General features: G+C 33.1%; 1 protein-coding gene across 1 annotated transcript in view; it reads left to right on the top strand.

The window, feature by feature from the left end:
• Positions 1-2,605: 2,605 nt before the first annotated feature.
• The window catches only part of LOC136409892 (antichymotrypsin-2-like), a 96,712-nt gene continuing 79,410 nt past the window's right edge, over positions 2,606-19,907 (top strand). Inside the window, exon 1 of the mRNA XM_066391740.1 lies at positions 2,606-2,692. The gene's annotated coding sequence lies outside the window, so the exon portion shown is untranslated. The remainder of the gene's footprint in view (positions 2,693-19,907) is intronic.

Below are 19,907 nucleotides of genomic sequence, written 5' to 3'. Positions count from 1 at the left end.
TTTTTGCACACACTGTATAAGATATCTAAATTTTCATAACTATGGCATGAAATATGCCTCATGTCTGAGGCTTGATGTGAATTTCGACTTACTCCAGTTTAAACTTTCTTTAAAGCAAAGTTTTTAAATTTGCATTACATTTCTACAAAATTTCAATTATTTCAAAATCCTTAAGGTTTAGGGTAGGTAAACCTTAATGAAACTTACATTTATTTTTCTCAAGGAACCTAAAACGGTACTAATATATTGAGTGTTCCATTTAAAAAAACAGAACTTTGATATTTTTCACTTATTTACAACGCCCTGTATAAAAGTAAAATTCGAAATATTGAATACTTTAGCCACAATATTCCGTGTAGCATGACGTGAATAACCCGTATATATATATATATATATATATATATATATATATATATACAAGGCCGTACGATGTGACTTTGGGTAGACATGAACGCATTTAATAATATTATCTGCTACTTATCGCGTGTCTTTATCTTCTATTTGCTATTCATTGCGGATTAATTGATGATATTATAACAATTTTAAACCATTCTATCATCGAATGAGGAATGAATGGGATAGAAGCTTTAATTTGTATTGTCACCAAAGCAACATTTCATTTAAAATAATTGTTTCTGCGTGCTATCTTTGCATTATTCTTTAGACGGAATTAATTTTCATATTTAATGACTGTAAAAAATGACAGGCGTTCCTAAAAAAATATTGGCGAAAATACGAAAACCACATCGTTCTTCAGCTGTCCTTTCTACTTCATCATTTGTATTACTTTGATTGATCATCTCCAAACAGATATTTACAAAAATACATACAGTATCGGACAAAATTAGAGAGACTCACTAAAATTTGGTTTTATTTTTTTTATGTTGATGCCATGATACAAATGAAATAAGAACTTTATAAACCCCATCTGGTATATGCGTTTGTATATTTATTTTGAGTTTATCTAGGAATGCCGTCCCTTACCCGCATTTTTTAAATACCAATGAATATATTTTGCGACAAAAATAGAGCGACCTTGCAATTTTCTGTTTGCCTGTTGTGGATAGTGGTTCGCATATACCGTTGTTTAATACATCCGAATAGTGCAAGATGCCTCGAGGAAAACGTTACTCCATTGATCTTAAAGAAAAAATTATTGAGGCCTATAAAACTGGGATACCACAAAAAACAATAAAAGACCAATTTAGGGTAACAAAACAGGTTGTTTCAAGAAGTATCAAAAATTTCCAGCTTCGTGGTAGGGTTATAAATATAAAACGAAGAGGAAGAAAACGAAAAACGAGCAAACAAGAAGATAGGAGAATAAAAAGGATTAGTCAGAGATGTCCAAAGCTGTCTGTAAATCAAATTTTAGCAGAGCTAGGTGCCACCAGTGTTTCTTCAAGAACCATCCAGCGTCGTCTGGTAGAAGTGGGACTTCCTGGAAGAAGACCAGCTAAGAAACCACTGCTAACAAAAAAAAATCGTGATAGTCGCATGTTGTTTGCAACTCGCCATTTACACTGGACTACCCAGGATTGGAGCAAAGTGCTATTTAGCGACGAATCCAAATTTAATATATTCGGCAGTGACGGTGCACAGTTCATTCATCGCCCTGCTATGCAAAGGCTGGATCCCAAGTACGTATCGGGCACTGTGAAGCACGGCGGTGGCAACATCATGGTTTGGGGTTGCTTTTCGGCTCATGGTATGGGCCCTATTCATAAAATTGACTATAAAATGGATAGGTTTTTATATCGAGCTATATTAGAGGATGTTATGCTTCCATATGCCGAATGGGAAATGCTTCTAATATTTGTGTTTCAACATGACAATGACCCGAAGCACACGGCTAAAATTGTGAAACAGTGGTTTGTTGAAAAAAATATTCGACTTTTGCAATGGCCACCTCAGTCACTGGATTTAAATCCGATAGAGAATCTCTGGGAGATAGTTAATAGAACAATTAGAACCAAAAAGATCACAAATAAGGATCAGCTGTGGCAAGAAGTCCAAAATGCTTGGAATTCTATTGATGATGACACAATATCTAGGCTAATTGCATCAATGCCAAGCAGATGTCAGCAAGTCATTGCCAATAAAGGATACTGGACAAAATACTAAATTTTTAATATTAATTTACCTAAAATCACAGCGGTCGCTCTAATTATGTCGCGTCGGATACGCAATATTTTCTTGTATATTTTTTTTCTTAGAACATATGTACATATTTTTTTGAACTTTAATTTTCATAAACGTTATTTTTTCGAAGTTACTGTTTAATGTAGTGTAGGCATTTATATTACACATATTTCATGAGTAGTTTAAACAAATAAAAAGTCTCTCTAATTTTGTCCGATACTGTATGTACGTATAAGCACTCGACTACTGTAGATTATACTTTAAAATTACCTGCAAAGCATTGTAAAAAAATAAGTACATCAAAGTTTTGCTTAGACATTTAATGATGAATGCCCAAAAATAGATACGGATGACTAAGTATACAATTAGATAATAAATTTTGCTTAATTGTTACATTCCCGGCTGACAAATTCCGTGATAATAATCACAGACTATTTATATTGCTAGTTTTTTTGACTTATCTTACAGTTCCTTTTAGTGTCGCGAAGGTGCTTGTGATAGTTGTTTTAAAATTGTTATGTAAGATATTTCTATAAATTTGAATCTGTCGGTAAGTAAATAAAGAGAAACAAGTGTTCCTTTTCTTTCCGCAAATGGGTTGATACATTAACAATCCAAGGAAAAAAATACGCTTTAATATAGAGTAACAGTTATTTATGGTATACCTACAGGCTCGAATAGCCAAATGGAATAAATTTAATATTTGCATAAGTAGATATACAAAGGGAGTTCTAAGATCAATAGCATTATAGTTAGCATAGTTTAGTTGTGCAATAACTCTCTATTGCTGGTATACGAGGGGGCGCCCGCCGCCAATAACGTTAGCGTGGTTCGATGGTGCTATAAGTGTCTATCAGTAAGTTGTTATCAGGATTATCTGTGTGTGGGATTATGGGGTTGAGGGGAATGTGGGTTTGTTGAGTGAAAAGAAGTTTCTTGCACTTGCCTCCACCGGCGGCTAGCCAAAGTTGCGCTTGTTGAGGGGTGTGTAGTTGTTGGAAGAGATGTAAAAAGATGTTTCTTCAGTATTTATTGAATCTGCCTCCCCCAGCAACATGGCAATGTTAGCATTGCATTTTTTACTATTATACTTTAGTTAACAATAATGTATTTTATATACATAAACCTCAAAACAGTCGAGAAGTAATATATTTATATGTTTTGATAAGTCAAATGACACCTAGCCAGCTGCATGGGATCCAATGTTGCCAACAAATGAGAATATTCCATTTGTGTCCATTTCTGTATTCAGAAATGCAATGCAGTATAAGATACGATTATTCTATCTTAACTTAACTCATGGAAACTCGAATTCAAGAAATTTATCAATTGTAGTGGTTCCAAAAATTGAGGATAATTTTTTTTATCTAAATGTTCTAAACACATTAATTGTCTTTTGTTCTTTGAGGGTTCTGGCTGAAACGCCCGGTATATCGAACAGATGTTAATCAGTTCGGGTTTAGCCACAGTTTCCCAGAATTTTGTCCAAGATAATCCCCGGATTTCTTGACCACACATGTCCCGAACAGTAGCGTAGTCCGTGTACTCTATATGTAGCTTAGTTAACTTTTCTTTTTTTTATCAGCCAAGAAGGATGAATAACTTTGAGGTCGTTTAAATATACAGGGTGTCTCGTATTAATACGCCAATCCGCTAGCCTGAGACTCCTTATGCAAAAATAATTAGGCTTTCCTTATGACACTTTTTTCTTTAGCGCTTCATACTCATTGTACAGGGTGTTGAAGATAGTAAAAAAAATATTTTTGTTAACAATTTGAGTATTTCTCAACGTATTTTAATGAAATTTTTCAGTGATGTATAGTTCAATCCGGCACATATTTCCTATAATCTGAGTAAAAAAATTTAGGGAAATAATGTGGAAAATGGGGGCTCGTGTACACATTTTCCCCCAAACTTTTTTTGCTCACGTCAATGGTGAATTTGTTTAGTTACTCAAATTAGGTCTTTCTTTATCTGGATTTCTTCATTCTTGTAAAATTTTGATTTACAGCTTACTTTAGAAGATATTTCAGTTTATTGCCTCCAATACGTGGCTTCCATTTTTTATTTATGTCGGGAACGTAGTTCTAAAGCACTACCAAAGCCATGCTTTTTGTAGACTCACTCATCATTAAAATTATGTCAATCATTTCCGCAAACGATAAAAAGTCTTGTCTATTTGTCATTTTCGTTTGTCCGATTAGATAAATACAAATAAGTATGTGATTGAGTAAGATCTACCTTAAATGTCATGTTATGAGTAAAATAATTTAGTAATCATGTTGACAAGGTCTTGACAAAACATCTTCGCATCAGTGCAATATACACCAAGTACTAAAACAGCAATCAAGTGTGTTTTGGAACTACGTTTTCGACATAAATAAAAAATAGAAGCCACGTATTGGGGGACAATAAGCTAAAATATCTTCTAAAATAAGCTGTAAATCAAAATTTTACAAAAATTAATAAATCCAGATAAAAAAAGAACTAATTTGAATAACTAAACAAATGCACCATTGACGTGCGTAAAAAAATTTTGGGGAAAATGTGTACACCACCCCCCATTTTTCCCATCGTTTCACTAATTTTTTTTTACCCCGATCCTAGGAAACGTGTGCCTAATCGAACTGTACACCACTGTAAAATTTTATTAAAACACGTTAAGAAACACCCAAGTTATTAACAAAAGTATTTTTTTACTAATTTTAACACTCTATACACTAAGTATAAAGCGCCAAAGAAAAAAGTGCCATAAGGAATGTCTAATTATTTTCGCATATCGCGGTACCTCCGGTTAGCGAATTGGTCTACTAATACGAGACATCCTGCATAGTGGCTGGTTCGTACGTGGCCTTAGGTGGCCAGTTCTTTTAGGTGAAACTCGTTGTCCTACCTAGAACCTAAGTAAAAGCTCTGAGTTCAATTACAATGGTCTTCATTCTTTTTAAAAATATCATGTTGAGATAATGTTTGCACTGATTGTAATTGATTGACTCTTGCATGTCCGTATACGTATATACAGTTCGTCCCAGATAATGATGAACAGTATAGTGATCTTGGAAACGCTATTATTATAGTACTATTTGAATAATTACTATCAAAATCCATGATTCTAAACTGCTAAGCGAAATTATTAAACTGACAATTACATCAACGCATTTTATCAAAAAGGATCCATATTTTTTTCAAAGCCAACTAAGATATTTTGAATTATTATTGTCTAATATTAAAAAATCACAAATTACAGCAAAAGCATAAATTTGAAGTATAAAAACACTTAATATAATAAAAATCGATTTAGAATTAAATTTAAAATCTAGACATATAAAAATATATGAGGTGTTCCATTTAAAATAAGCGACTTTTTTGCTTTCATAGTTCTTTAAATGTGACACTATTTTTTGGAAACCCTGTATAATATTTATAAAAACTTTTCTCGTTAACCTAGTCTACTATGTTAATATGATTACCATGTCAACAAATTTTCATAAAGCTAGCTTCAATATGCTTCAATAAGCAATAAGTTGATAATTTTACATTTTGAAGAAATGGTATTTTAGAACGATTTTTCTTAAATCAAAATATCTTCGAAACGGTTACGTTTAGCTATAGGAATATCTAATAAGAATTTAATCAGGTTAATCCCTAAATTCCAAAAATGTAAAAATATACCGAGTGTTCCTTTTAAAATAAGGAAGTTGACCTGAACTTCCGGTATAACCGGAAGTAATATGACTTTCAAAATATTTTTTTAATAGAGTTTCTATATTAGTTTAACCTCAAAATATAAAAAATTAATAATAGTTACAAGTCCTAAAATTTCTAAATGAAACAGATACGTGTATCGCCCTGTATACCATACATATAAATATTGTTAATATATACATATATACATATATATATATATAAATTTATATATATAATATATATATTAATTTATTTCATCGATATATATATATATATATATATATATATATATATATATATATGTATATATATATATATATATCCTGTGGTCCGGTGACCTCACTCCTATGAATTTCTTCTTATGGGGGAGATTAAAAGATCTCATCTTCAAGGGAAGAAATATTCAAACAAGAGCAGAATTAGAAGAAACCACTCGGACATGCTTTTGCAAGAATCACTGCTGTGGAACTGTTAAATACTTGTAATTCTGTGCGAAAAAAATGTTTGCAATGTATTCAAAGCGGAGGAGCTCAGTTTGAACAGCTACGTTGAAAGTATGTTTTAAAATTTATTTCAGTTCATTAGAAGGCATTAAAATGATCTTTTTTTTAGGTTTCAAGGCCTTTGACAGCAATTTTCATAGCCAACTTATGTCAAAAAAGTTAATACGTTATATTTCCGTCATTTGTGATAATAAATATTAAAGTATATATATCGTTGAAAAGGGTTTAAAATTGTCTATTTTGTTAAGCCATGACCGCCTATGATATATATTTGAAAAAATGAAGTTGTAGCAATTTGTAGGAAAACGGCGAACAACAGAAAAAATTTGAGTACTCTATTAGATTCTTCTTAAAAAAGTGCTATAGTAATGTTTTTACGCAAAACCAATATTTTAATAAATAAGGAAGTTATTGGCGATTTTCAAAATGGCCAAAAATCGAAAAACCTTCTGTATCTTAGTGGGCTGTGACGATATTGAGAAACGGTTTTTGGCATTAAACATTTCTCAAAAATCGAGCCCGTGACACCTAAATCAGTTTTCTTCTATCTAGTCAGGAAATAGGTTTTTCCTGTGAAAACACTCCAAATTGAAACACCCTGTACATATTAAGTAAATTTTTTACATTCTATACCCATCTTTTTGGCAAGCAGAAATTTTTAAGGAAAATGATATTTTTTGTAAAATCAAAAATAAAAAACTTTTTCCTCTTGTCAACTCAACCCGGGGACACACTGTATATTTAAACCACCTCGAAGTTACTCATTCCTCTCGGCTGATAAGAAAAGGAAAGTTAACCAAGTTACATGCAGAGTACACGGACTGCGTTACTGTACGGGATATGTGTGTCATCAAGAAATTTGTGAGATTATCTTGGACAAATTATGCAGATGTGATTTGGTGTACTTTAAAGGTGGTGCTTTGAAGAATTTTCTGGAAGAAATTCTGGAAAACTGTGGCTAAACCTGAATTGGTTAACATCTGCTCGGTTGACTGGGCATTTCAGCGAGAGCTCTTAACAAACAACACACAATCAATGTGTTTAGAATATTTGGAATAAAAAAATTATGTGTGCGCGATAGCCAATTGTAGGGAAAACCACAATTGGCTCTTGCAATAAATATACAGTAATGTTCGCTTATACCGAATCTCAAGGAATCGCAGTAAATGGTTTGTTATAACCGAAGTTTGCTATAAGCAATAAATGTTGATATGACTGTTTTTTTAATTAATATATAACGTACTTTATTTATATATTTGAAAAAAATCAACAAGTAACGTTCTTCAACTAATAGTAACCAATTTAAATAATATTTGTTTTTAACAGCACTTTTTAAGAATTTTTTTATCGCTATTTTCGGTTTGTTTTATTTTGGTGAAATAAATTTCATTTATATATAATTCCACATATGTAAGGTATTTCTTCCAGAACAGTTTGTGGAGTATTTCGCGATTGAAGAAATTGACGAACACTAGTAACATATTGAAGTACTTCTGAGGTTGTAGGAACGGATATTATTTCATTATTCTCATATGCTGCATCTTCGTCTTCCTCACTATCATCACAAGTGTCAGATACAGAAGACACAGACACAATAATGCCATTATCATCTAAAAACTCAATACTCACAAGATTGTCATCAACATGAATAAATTCATCAAAATCTTTGACGGTTTGAAGAAAATCCTCTTGAATATCGATATTATTTTCGCATTGATTTTTTTAAAGCCATTCGATTAATGGTAGGTCATCATATGAATCAAAATTCTCATTCTCAAAAAAACCGGCATGTTGAAACCAATTTTTAATCGTTTGTTTTAACACCTTTTGCCGTGCCATATGAATAAAGCGTATTGCATCTAAAAAAGTAATCATACATTTTTCCCTACCACTGTTCATACAAGATATTATTTCTGAGAGAAGGAGTCGTTGATAATGACTCTTTAAACTATGGATAACACCCTGATCCATAGGTTGTAATTTAGAACTAGTGTTTAGTGGCATAAACACTAACGTAATCCACATCAAATTTTTAACATCGGGATGAACTGGACAATTATCCACTAATAATATAATTTTTATTTTTTTACGGCGTAATTCTTCATCCCATTCATGTAATGCATTTATAAAAATATCTAAATTCATCCATGCCCTTTTATTGGACTTTTAAGTTAATGGCAATAGTACAATATTCTTAAAACATCTAGGGTTTTTAGATTTTCCAATTATCAATAACTTTCTTTTTCGGATCGTGTGAAATTCGCTACAATAAATATAGTAATTCTTTCTTTAGAAAGCTTTCCACCTTCACAGGTTTGCCCTTTGAACTTTAGCATCGTATCAGGCGTAAGCTTGAAGAATAAACCGGTTTCATCTCCATTGAAGATGTCCTCATCCTTAAAGTTTGACCTAATTATTGGCCATATGTTTTTCAGCCAATCGTCTGCAATGTTCATATCAACTGCAGTTGATTTTCCAGCAATTCTTCCACTCGTAATATTATGCTTTCCTTTGAACCTTTCGATTTCTGGTTTTCGGACAATGTTAAGGACTTTAGGTTATTGCTTCTTGGCGTAGTTTGCTTAGTTAATTTGTTTTGTATTTTCATCCCTTAAGTTACGCCCATGGGCATCGATACGTATTTGAAGGATTCCATCTGGGCGCCAGACCATCGTACCCATCAGGCCATATCGAAGGGCTCTTTATGGCTGGGAAATACGCTACTAGTCAAAGGAAGCTTTCTAAATTGGACCTTTGCCGCGATCCGCAATTCGGCGGATCGCAATACTTCAATGAAAGCGACTTGTATAGGTATTTGCCAGATGGCGGCGATTTTATGACCTTAGGCGCGACCATTGCCCGCAATGGCGTCTGGTATTGGTGCGCCCCTGGGTGGAGTTCCTCGGGTTTAGTACTTAAGGGATGATCGCAGTAATTTTGCTCTCTTTGACCAGTGCTCGCTCTAGACATGTGATCGTAAACGTAACTCGTAATCTTCCCAACTAAGCAAACTCCCACTTCATACTTAGACCAATACTTTACCATTATTTATATAAGTGAAATTTAATACAGTCCACTTTCGTAAACCAAATTGTTGTTTTCGTGGTTTTCGTTTATCGAAGGAACCTCAACAGACAACTTACTTACAAAATCTTCAGCTTTTGATTGTAATATAGCACCGTTAATAATTACGTTATTATTTCTTTGTTGAGAAAACCATTTTAATGCTCCTTCATCAACTTCATAATTATTGGGCTTTTTGATTTTTTTTACATTTGAATATTGTCCTCTTTTGAAGGTTTTTATGATTGTTTCTTTATTTTTTCAAATTGTTGCAGCTTAAAATTATATATTCAAATTTTAATTCATATTAATATCTCAAATTAATTTATTACAAAGCTCGAAAATTACTGAAATAACAAAAAAAAAATACCTACGAATATTGCATATTGTATTGTTCTTACTGTTGATTTACTTAATCCCATTTCCGAACAAATTTTGCTCTGTTTGGCATGTTTCTGCAACCATTTAATAATATCATATTTACAATTTAAAGTTAAAGTTTTACGTTTTGTTTTTTTTTAAGATATCACTCATGATTGTATAATTCTTTTAGTTCAACCAATATAATGAAATAACTGTGTCGTTTGTGTCAGCAATTTGCTTCACATGATTTTGGACATTCCCCGTGAATTGTTTACGTGCTTCGGTAAAATCCTGTGTTAAGTTCGTTATAATCGCAAATTTTTTCTATTCTTTTAAAAATTAAAGGTTCGGCGTATTCGTTATAAGTGATAAAAATAACATACGTTTAATTGTACTTAAGTTCGTATATCATAGATTAGTTCGTTATAAGCGAATATTACTGTATTCTAATTGGTAATAATTATTAGTAAGTAGTAATAATAATACAAAATAATTAATTTTTAACGTATATGATAAAAGAGATAGAGAGACGTTGGTAGAATAACTTAATTTAAAATGTAATAAAAAATCATTTTTAAGGAGTTTTATTCGTTCCCCTTTTTCGTCTAAAAATTTGTATAGCTAATAATAGCGATACAAATACAGCATTGTAGTAAAGTAACAAATATTTTTCAATTCTATGTTCTTCTTTTGCTTTTATGGAAGATTCGGCGACATTATATTTTTTTAAACTATTCTCCTCACTTTTTAGAACCACCATCATTGACAAATTCCTCCAGTTCGAATCTCCATGAGTCAAGTTTAGATAGAAGAGCCGTATATTATATTGCGTTGCATTTCTGGGTATGGAAATAGACAAAGATAGAATATCCCTATTTATGGGCGTCATTCGATTTCATGTAGCTAGCCAGGTGTTATTTGACTTATCAAAACATATAAATAATTCTCGACTGTATCAATGTATATAAAATATACTATTGTTAACTAAAGGTGCTGACAGTAAGAAATGCAATGCTAACATTGCCAGCCTGCTCAGGCAGGTATATGCAAGAAACCTTTCTTCACCCAACGAACCTATGTTCCCTTCTACTCCACAATTCTCTCATAGAGATCGTACTGATAAGAACCAACTAATAGACACTTATCGCACCACCGAAACACACTAACGCTATTAGCAACAGGTGCCCCCTTGTATACGACCAATAAAGAGATATCGCACAATCAGACACGCTAACGATAACGCTATTGATCGTACGAGTAGAAATCCCTTTGCATATCTACTTGCATTTTTTGAAATAGATAAAAAAAATATCGAAATACGTTAATTTTAGATTCTAAAATTGCACCCTGTAACGTAAAAATTTCATCCCTAAATTCAACTCTCTTTGCGAAACAACTGAAAAGTAGACTTGAATAAGGGGTTAAGTGCCAAAAAGCAAAATGTTCAGGAGAATCAAAAAATGATTAATTTGACCATTTTATGAATAAAACCATTATAATTTGACAAAACTCTTTATTTGGGAATTTAAATTATATACATAGTAAGAAAAAAATTGATATGTTAAGAATGTTTTTAATATAAATGAATGAAAATGAAAAAAAAATAGAAACGGGCTAAGTATCAATAGCTTTTTTGCGGAAGATAAGTGCTACCGACTATGCTGTAAGTTTTTGGTGGAACTCCTGGTGCTCTGGTAAATGAAGATATGGAATCATAGCACGTAAATTTTGCTTTTTAACTGCATTAAGCTGTGGTGTAGATTCTTGTCCAACTATCTGGACGTTTTTTATTTGGCCTCCAGATATATTTTTCTTTAGAACTTTTATTTTTTCCCAACGGTCTATATCACTGTGTGTTTTCTTAATAAACACGAATTCTGGGTTATCTTTCGTAACTCGAATTTGTGACATATTGCAAGCTTAGCAGTAGATATTAAAGAATCCGCGGCTTCTTGTATATTTAAAAAGTTTCTGAGATCTATTTTTACAACTTTATATGGCTGTATTGATCTAGTTTCTCTTATGAGTTGTTCGATGCCTTCAGATACAAAGCATTTTTTAAGTCTTTTTCTTCTTTCAATCTGTGCGAAATGACGATCGTTTGGTAAGTAACTGTGACCGCATGTCCTAAATGTATATGGGACATATAAAATGGTCCTTGTGCGTTTAGATCCAAAGAGTAGAAATGATCAAAAAGGTTCCTTTTTTCTTCACCTTTGATCTTTTTGCAACCATCATTATAACATTTACATATCTAGAATAAAAGATTTTAAATCAGTAAAATACTTTCTAGCCATAAAATTAGAGCTGTGGTAGTATTTTTGCTGAAACACTCTTTCCTTTACGAGACACATATTCTTTACCGGACACTTTAAGTGATTGTTGGATCTTAAACTTTATTCCAGTTCCGTATTTATGTTTCATGGTAGTATCATTGTTTATTAAGTTTATTTTGTTCTTTACTCAGGCACAATCGCACACACAGAATACTTTCAAGAGAATAAACACTGCAAAATGGATCATGAAGGAAAAAAATTGTTATTTATTTACAAAACGAAATAATAATAATAATGGTACTTAGCCCCTTCAATAGGAAACGACAATTGCGATTTCTTCTGCCCCTTATTCAAATCTGCTCTTCATTTACAATCCCCAAATTTTTGAATTGGAAATATGGGCTTGTGATATCTCAATTAAAAGATCTTTTCATTCTCTGTTTAAAACTGCTATGATTTTAGACTTTATTGCAACGTATAATAGAAAAAAAATGTAATTAACGACATTCTCAACAATAAATTTAAAACTTGATTACTAATACCACATTGTTATTGATGATGTAATAAAATAATAAAACAAATTAATATTAATTTTCTATAATATGGTCAAAATGGTCGAACCTTCTTGGCAGTATCTTAACCGTAAATAAAAATGTCTTTTAACATTAATCAACATCTGAGCTGTAACCGATCTAATCGCAAGCATTATTCTTATTGTTAAGTCGGCTAGATTGCGTAGTTTAGTTTTGTATACATCACACTCTTCATATACCCCATGAGAAAAACTCTTAATAGAGTAATATGAGCAATCCTTGCTCCCCTATTTACCAATTTGAAAAAGTTAAGTTGTAGTACATTGAGATTGGTTTGTTTTGTTATTTCATTACATTATCAATAATAAAGTGGTATTAGTTAATAAGTTTTTAGTTTATTGAAGACAATTTCATCAATTACATTAATTGATTTTTTTATTATTATTTCAAATTAAACTTAAAACCATAGCAATTTTGAATAGAGAATGAAAAGACCTTTCAAATGCGGTATTACAAATTCATACTTCCAATTTAAAAATTTGGGGACTGCAATTGTCACGCAAAGGGATTCAATTTAAGAATGAATTTTTTACGCTACAGGATGTAATTTCAGAATATTAAGTTGAAGTTTGTCGGTATTTTTTTCGCGTATGTCAAAATATGCAGATACTGAATTTATTCCATTTAGTTGGTCCAGTCTGTACATACATATGTATGTATAGGGTGTACAAATAACGGAGGACGTCGGCTGTATCTGGGAAACTACTCATTATCGGATCAGGAGAAAAAAGTACTATAGCTAAATAGACCATGAGAAATCGCTGAAAAATATTTTCAAGTTCCTAACCATACCGTTAGAGGGCGTTTTTTACATGACAAATCAATAAAAGACGATTTTTAGTAAAATTTATCTTGAAAATGTATATTTTAAAAATTAAATATCAATTTTTGAGATAATATGTCACAACTTTTGTAGGAAGAGTTTTAAAAAATTTTTTGAAACTGAAGGGTGAGGGAAGCTTCTAAGTCAGCTCAAAAACTTCAGTTTTATCGACATTAGTTAAACATAAAACTACATTGTAATACCTCGTTGGAAAGGTCTTTTTGCAAGCTATGACGTGACAATTATCTCACTTCATGTTAATGTGACACAAATGCCGTTAGGGGGCGCAATTTGAAAAATATGGTAATTTTTCAAGTTATTTCAGAAAACTTAAATGGAAGGGTATATCTTTTGTTGCACCATTCGAAAGAGCGTTAAATTCTGCTTAATATAGTCAAAACCCGATGCAAATATCTTTATAAATTATTGCAGTTTGAAAAAAGGGTTTTCTTATGCATGAAACAAAACAGCTTCACTTGTGAATCAAGTAGGCCGCGAGTGTATCTATGATCGCTACGTCAGAAATTTAAAACAAATGAATAGGCATTTCAATAAACACCATTTTTATCCATAAGATTATTATATCGACATTGATTTTGGTAAACGTTTTTGATCGTGATAAAAAAATGCCAGTTTCGAACAAGGAAGCTTTTGATATGCTTACAGTTTATTTTGAATATTTACAAAATTCAACAGTAGTGGCAAGGATATATGCGTTAAAATATCCAGAAAGAAGAAGTTATAAATCTAAGGCATTTAAGAATTTAGCTTTTCGTTTGCGATATCATGGTGTCAAATCCCTAAAGCACCGACGTCAAGGAAAAGGTCGCAATGAGAAAAACATAATAAATGTGCTAGCATGCACAGAACTTAATAACCATATTAGCATTAGGACCATATCCCGAGACATGGGGATTTCTACTGGATCAGTATATAATATTCTAAAAGATCACAGGTTTGTCTTAATTTTTTTATTTTGCCATAGTTACAAGGTATTTTTAAATTATAATTTCTTTTAGATTACATCCATATCATGTAGTTTTACATCAAACTCTTTCAGAAGAAGATTTTGACAGACGCTTGGATTTTTGTCATTGGTTAATTAAAATGACCCAAGAGAATCAAAATTTTCTTTTAAAGATTTTGTGGACAGATGAAGCAATATTTAGAAGTAATGGTGGTGTGAATCTGCACAATATGCTCTGCACAATATGCACTATTGGTCGCCAACTAATCCACACTGGATGCAAGAAGTGCATAATCAAGGACATTGGAGCATTAATGTATGGTGTGGGATAGTTAATGGAATGATTATCGGACCCTATTTTTTCGAAGAAACATTAAATGGCACTGGTTATTTGCAATTTTTGCATAATGAGTTACCAGTGCTATTGGAAGAAATTGATCTTCAAACACGACGGGAAATATATTTTCAGCACGATGGTTGCCCAGCGCATTTTGCTCTTAATGTGAGAGAATTTCTGGATGTTACATTTCTCGGGAAGTGGATAGGCAGGGGAAGTTTATTTCCATGGCCGGCGAGGTCGCCAGATCTTACGTGTTTGGACTTTTATTTATGGGGTAGGTTAAAGGACTTAGTTTTTCAAAGAAGACCAACTACAAAAGAAGACATGAGAAATAGAATCCTCAATGCCGTAACATCAATCACCTTACGAGAAATTCAAACTGCAATTTTTTCTACAAAGGAGCGACTTCAATTGTGTATTGAAAATAATGGGAAACAATTTCAGCATCTTAAAAATAATTAATTATTTTTTAATATTAATGTTCTTCTTTTAATGTTAGTTATTTTTTGAAGTTATTAGGATTAAATTAAACCGTATTTAAATAATGGCCTATTTGATTCATAAGCGAAGCTGGTTTGTTTCATGCGTAAGAAAACCCTTTTTTCAAACTGCAATAATTTATAAAGATATTTGCATCGGGTTTTGACTATATTAAGCAGAATTTAACGCTCTTTCGATTGGTACAACAAAACATATACCCTTCCATTTAAGTTTTCTGAAATAACTTGAAAAATTACCATATTTTTCAAATTGCGCCCCCTAACGGCATTTGTGTCACATTAACATGAAGTGAGATAATTGTCACGTCATAGCTTGCAAAAAGACCTTTCCAACGAGGTATTACAATGTAGTTTTATGTTTAACTAATGTCGATAAAACTGAAGTTTTTGAGCTGACCTAGAAGCTTCCCTCACCCTTCAGTTTCAAAAAATTTTTAAAAACTCTTCCTACAAAAGTTGTGACATATATATTAGGTGTACAACTTTGCTTCCGCCGTTTTTGAATAGATGTATGTAGCGGTAAGTAATGATCGAAATAAATAACCCCATGTGGGCATGCAGGAGCCTTGGGCACCTGTTAACATAACCTCATAAAAATATTAGTCTATTTGTGTCTTCATCATAAAGTTATTCGCAATTGAAAATGCCAAATGCGAGCCAAATTCTCGTCATTTGCGGGAGGTTTTACTTTTCTGCTTCAATATGAAGAAATCTGCTGCTGAGGCTCATCGAATGCTCTCAGATACTTATGGGGAAGCCACTATTAGTGAAAGGACATGTCGTGAGTGGTTTCAGCGCTTCAAGAACGGTGATTTTCACGTCGAAGACCAACATAGCGGTGGAAGAAAGAAGGTTTTCCAAGATGCGAACTTGGAAGCATTACTTGACGAAGACTCGTGTCAAAGTCAACAAGAATTGGCACAATCATTGGGAGTGACTCAACAAACAATCTCAAAACGCCTCAAAGACATGGGAATGATTCAGAAGCAAGGATATTGGGTGCCGTACGAGTTGAAACCAAGAGATATTGACAGGCGTCTGTTCGCTTGTGAACAGTTGCTTGCAAGGCAAAGACGGAAGGGATTTCTGCATCGTATTGTGACTGGGGACGAGAAATGGGTTCATTACGATAATCCCAAACGCAAAAAGACTTGGGGATATCCCGGCCATGCTTCCACGTCGACGGCCAAACCGTCTATTCATGGTTCCAAAATCATGCTCTGTATTTGGTGGGATCAACTCGGCGTAATATATTATGAGCTGTTACAACCAACTGAAACAATCACAGGTGCTCTTTATCGAACCCAATTAATGCGTTTGAGCCGAGCATTGAAAAAGAAACGGCTGCAATACAACGAGAGACATGATAAAGTGATTTTGCAGCACGATAATGCTCGACCCCATGTTGCGCAAGTGGTCAAGAAATACTTGGAAACATTGAAATGGGAAGTCCTACCCCACCCGCCATATTCTCCTGACCTAGCTCCTTCTGATTATCACTTGTTTCGATCCATGGCACATGGGCTAGCTGACCAACACTTCCGGTCTTATGAAGAAGTAAGAAATTGGATAGAATCGTGGATCGCTTCAAAAGATGTCCAATTTTTTCAACACGGGATTCGTATGCTGCCCGAAAGATGGGAGAAAGTAGTGGCCAGCGATGGACAATACTTTGGATCCTAAAGGTATAATTAGTTTTTTACAATAAAATCGCGAAATTCGGAAAAAAAACGGCGGAAGCAAAGTTGTACACCTAATATATATACAAAATCTTTATTTCATACGAAATAGGCTATCGACCTTTTGGTCTTTCTGCCCTTGAGTGTGTACATTTCATTTTAGAATCTAATCATTTACAATTTTCCCTAAACTATGTGTGGTATAAGCGGGAGCAGTGCAGGGAGTAAGGGAGTAAGATATTAGGATAGGATTTATGTTTGGAGGTGTTCTAGGAGGGTGTTTGTGGGAGAATGGAAGCGCGACTGTCTAGTTTGTCTTGTTAGGCACAGTGGGATCAGTAGTGCTAGATTGTGAGGATTGTTTTTCCATTTTGTCTGGATGTGCTGTAGTCGTTCCGTTATTCTTATCATGTGTGCGCGTTCGTACAATAGTTGGTTAGATGGGTTGTATAGTGGGTTTCTAGGGTTTCTTATTTTTGTGATGGTTCGTAGGGCGATTTGTTCCGTTGTTTGTATGTGTTTTATGGTCTTTTCTGGTGCGTTTGCTCTTAGGATATGTCCGTAGTCCAGGAGTGGTCTGCATATGGATTGGTATATTTTTGTTGCAGTCTTTGTACTGATCCCTTTGTCTTTGTATGTTAGTGATCAGAAATGTTTTGCCCTTCTGATTGTTTCTGTTCTCATGGTCTTTACATGTTTAGTGAACTTCAGCTTGGAGTCAAGTATCATTCCTAAGTATTTTACGTCGTTTTTTGGTTCCGTTGCTTGTCCGTCCGCTATTATTGCTGGGGAATTGGGTTTAATTCGGTGGTTTGATAGTAGAAGCTGGTTTTTGCCAGCATTTGGCGTCAGCCTCCACTTGTAAAACCACCCCATTGTTTGGTTAGTAAGTGTTTGGAGTCTTTCTACAGCCTTCTTGGTGGTTTTGTCATGTACGGTGAGCGCCGTGTCATCCGCGTATTGTAAAATGTATGCCGATTTGTCTATGTGGTCTTTGTCTTGAAGGTTATGGTTGTATAGTTGTGACATATTATCTCAAAAATTGATATTTAATTTTTAAAATATACATTTTCCAGATAAATTTTACTAAAAATCGTCTTTTATTGATTTGTCATGTAAAAACGCCCCCTAACGGTATGGTTAGGAACTTGAAAATATTTTCCAGCGATTTCTCATGGCCTATTTAGCTATAGTACTTTTTTTCTCCTGATCCGATAATGAGTAGTTTCCCAGATACAGCCGACGTCCTCCGTTATTTGCACACCCTGTACAACGAAAAGGGTTCTACTCGACGAACTTCGAAATTACTGGTGGCGATGATTTTTTGTATTCGACTTGACATTTTCAGAACTCTGTTGACTTTTCAGTATTCAAAAAAGCAAAAACGTTGTTTGACAGAATTTGTATTTTGCATAACGGCAAAAAAGTATATAAAAATCAATACAAACTTTCATGTGTAGGTATGTACTAGACAGAAGTACAATTTGTTACTTATACAGGGTGTTCCATTAATAATGCACCGAAAAAGAATCTTATAATCTAAACAGTAAAATAATAAGATTTAACCCAACTTGCCTTTGAAAATGCTATATATGTTATTAAGCGGATTAAAAATGAGACACTCTATTCCGCAGACAGCACTCTTTATTTTCACTTTCCAACAAAAAGAGAACAAAACTGAAAAAACTCATCTGGAGCCAAGAGGCTCGAACAAAATCATCTTTTTAACTGCTCTTCCTTCTTTTCCCTTGAATCAAGCTCCTTGTTTAGGTTAACATCATTAATATCAGGTTACACTGGGCCGTCGACCCAGTGTATTAAATCAGAAAAAGAAAATGCGATCGACTTCGATGCGATCGAATCGATAATTCTATTGGTAAAATATTTAATTACTCTAACATACATATACATATGTATATGTATGTATACATATATACAGGCTGTTTGGTAGTCGGTGGAAAAAACTGAACAAGATTGTAAAATAGATCAGTCTGAATTGATTTAATCAAACTTAGTTATACACAAAGTGTTATCGGTCTTGAGATATTTACGATTTTTTGTTTTTCAATTGTTCTGTATAATTGGTGTATTTTCGGTGCATTGAAATAAATTGAAACAGTCAACATTATTAAATATGAACATTTTTTCTTTAAGAAGATTAATAGTAAAACATCCCATAACAATTTATCTCAAATTATTGTGAGCTACATGAAATAATTAGCTTATTGTACATGAACATCACGTTAGGATCAAAATAACTTGATTAGAAAGTCGAAATAAGAAATAAAAATGGTTTGCGCTCTAATAATTCAAACTATTATAAAACTTCTTTGTTAAGTAATTTATCTGCTAGAAATAATAAAGCTCATCTTAATCTATTAGATAAAATGTAGAATAATGTTGAAACTCCTATTGCTGTAAACCCACCAGAATAAAATAATAATTGAGTATCTTTAAATCAAACGCTGTATTAAGAAGAATAAAAATCAATCAAAACATAATAATTGCCAACGAATCTACAAACTATTAATATTTATGTAAAAATTGTAAACCGTTGTTTTGAATGCATTTGCGAGCTCTAATTCTAATATGAGTTGTGATACCAATTCGCATTTCATTTTTAAGTGTTTCACTCACTTGAAGAATTCTAGTAATAAGATTACCTCGATTCTGAATTTCCACTTGATACACTAGTTCTTTCATATGTCCCCACACAAAGAAATCGAGGGGTGTTAAATCGGGAGATCTAGGAGGCCATAAAATGGGACCATTCCTGCCAATCCATCAACCAGCAAATGTTTCATTTAAGTACTGAGTTAATCTTAGATAGTAATAAGCAGGACACCCATCTTGTTGAAAGATCATATTTCGTCGTACATTCAGGGATGGGTAGACGGGTAGATCATTTTGTAAAAAAGCTAAATAGTTGTCCCCGTTTAAGTTTTCTGGTAGGATATGTACTCCTACGAAA

Source organism: Euwallacea similis, chromosome 7, assembly GCF_039881205.1.
Source record: "Euwallacea similis isolate ESF13 chromosome 7, ESF131.1, whole genome shotgun sequence".
Classification (NCBI taxonomy): domain Eukaryota; kingdom Metazoa; phylum Arthropoda; class Insecta; order Coleoptera; family Curculionidae; genus Euwallacea; species Euwallacea similis.
Note: the sequence above shows the minus strand (reverse complement) of the source record. Positions and strands in the feature narration are given on the sequence as shown.